Below are 2,154 nucleotides of genomic sequence, written 5' to 3'. Positions count from 1 at the left end.
GTGGGGTCACTCAGGCAAAGGGGACATGGAGTGAGGTTCATCAGCAGGAAGGGCCAGGGAGCGCTCAGGGAATGAACTGCACGCTGGGTGGGTTTCAGCCTTTGGGGAAGGGCGGGGCGATCTCCACATTCTGATTCTTCACAAATTCTTGACAGGGCCTGTTTTTTTTTTTTTTTTTTTTTTTTGAGGTGAAACATTTAAACTGGTTGTTCCGTAACCAGACCACAAATCTATTAAAATAGCAGGCATTTCAAATTCTTCTCGAAGATTTTCTTTTTTTTTTTTTTTGGTCAAAATGAATTAACAATACAGTTGAATCAGAGCTCCACCCTGGAGTTGTTCTTTGGTTTTTGTTGTTGTCTAATTAGCTTAATAAGGTGAATTTTAATAATGATATATATTTTGCTTTTGTTGAAATTCAGTATCTCGTTTATTGTGATTGTTAGATTTATTGGATTCTTCGAGTGAAAGTCTCTATTTCATGAATTATATTGAATATAGCCAAGAAGAGGAGATGTGCCTCGTGCACGACGCACGGAGGCTCGTTTTTGTTTGCCAAGGACGCTCGAAAGACCTTCTCAGTCTCCGATTCTTGGGAAGCATCTACCATGGGTGGACGGATCAGAATCATGACTCCTATGTGCATGGCCTCAGCTGCCGTCGTGACACCCTTCCCACCACTGCTAACGGAGTACTGGATAGACTATCCTATCGGACCTCATTCAGACACACCACTGCTTAGATTGCTGAGAGAGATGATTAAAGCAAATAATCACACATATGTGAGTAGGCAGAAGTGACCGAACTCTGGAGGTCATCTAGGATCTGCCGATAACGCCGAATTTATTGCACATTTAGCAATTCCTAGAGTTTTATGCTTACCTCATTCCGTGAGACTCTCTTTTAAATTTAAATGCCCAGACGCACAAGGACGAATACTATGTTCTCTTCTGTGCATTTGGCCATAATTAATCCATAGGGCCACTACCATAGGGCCCAACGCCTTCGCGAATGCTGAGACTTCTCAACAGATTATCTCTCTCGCTGTCCTTACTCTCACAGAGGTGATCTAGCTCACAGAAGGGGCTTGCCCCGCAGAGCAAGCCAGAATCTACATATATCGAGCAGACTGGTACTGAGAGATACGAAACAAGTGAGAGATGCTAAATTGATAGGAGATTCAATACTGATAAGGTCAGATCGAATTTACGGTAGCTCTCAGATTCGTCTCGTGTCCACGCGTTGTCAAAGGCCCATACTAGTCGTAGTAGTCACAAACAAACAAAATTCTAATGCTTCAGTCTCCTTTCAGTAAGCGTTTTCCATGACAATAAGTGAACTTGGACAAATGTGTATGAGGGAGAAGGAAAAAAAATGAGCAAGGCAGTTCAAAAGTCTTTAGATATCTTTCGAAAAAGTTTGGAGGCCACTACCACCCAGTAGAGGAATGACCAGGGTATCGCTGGTCAGACTTTGATTAACATACGGTCATTGGTTACCCACTTGTATGGATCTGGCAAAATGGCTGGTATAGTGGCAGAAATATCTCTCGCTCGGAGGGGCTCTGGTTGTTCAGACTTTCCAGGTTCTGGAGCAATACTTTCTGAATTACAAAAGGACCACACCAGGGTGAGAGATGGGCGCGCCGGAAAAAGCAAACACGCGTAGATAATTAAGACTCAGAACCGGGGATTGGAAGAGGGACTTCTATTCTTATAACTCAGTTGAAATATGGCAAGTACATGAACTTTCCAAGAAGTCTCAGTGTCACCATGGCGTGCACGGTAGACATCGGAGTCATCGGAGCAGCTCCTAAGTTTCTGAGCAAGCCTGTGAGTCGTGCGAGGCGGGGACCGTGGTTGACCGAGACAAAGTGGTGGCCTCTGGATTTGACGATGTGTGCGATGTAGCTGCTGGGACTGCGTGCGTGATCACTGAGGAAAATTACTAGAGCGCGGGTGAGCGTAGGTGCTCCCTGTTTGACATTCAGTTCAGGCTCACGCCCTCTGGGCCACCCGCCCTCTCCCCAAAACAGAGCGAGCGCATTTCTCCCGAACAAACAAAAACATCAGGCACTCCCCCCGAAGCCATTCCGCCACGTGCGCACACTGTGCCTGCGAAGTCTGTCTTCTTCTTGCAGGATCACCGCTGCAC

The sequence above is a fragment of the Peromyscus leucopus genome, chromosome 23, assembly GCF_004664715.2.
Source record: "Peromyscus leucopus breed LL Stock chromosome 23, UCI_PerLeu_2.1, whole genome shotgun sequence".
NCBI classification, from domain to species: domain Eukaryota; kingdom Metazoa; phylum Chordata; class Mammalia; order Rodentia; family Cricetidae; genus Peromyscus; species Peromyscus leucopus.
Note: the sequence above shows the minus strand (reverse complement) of the source record.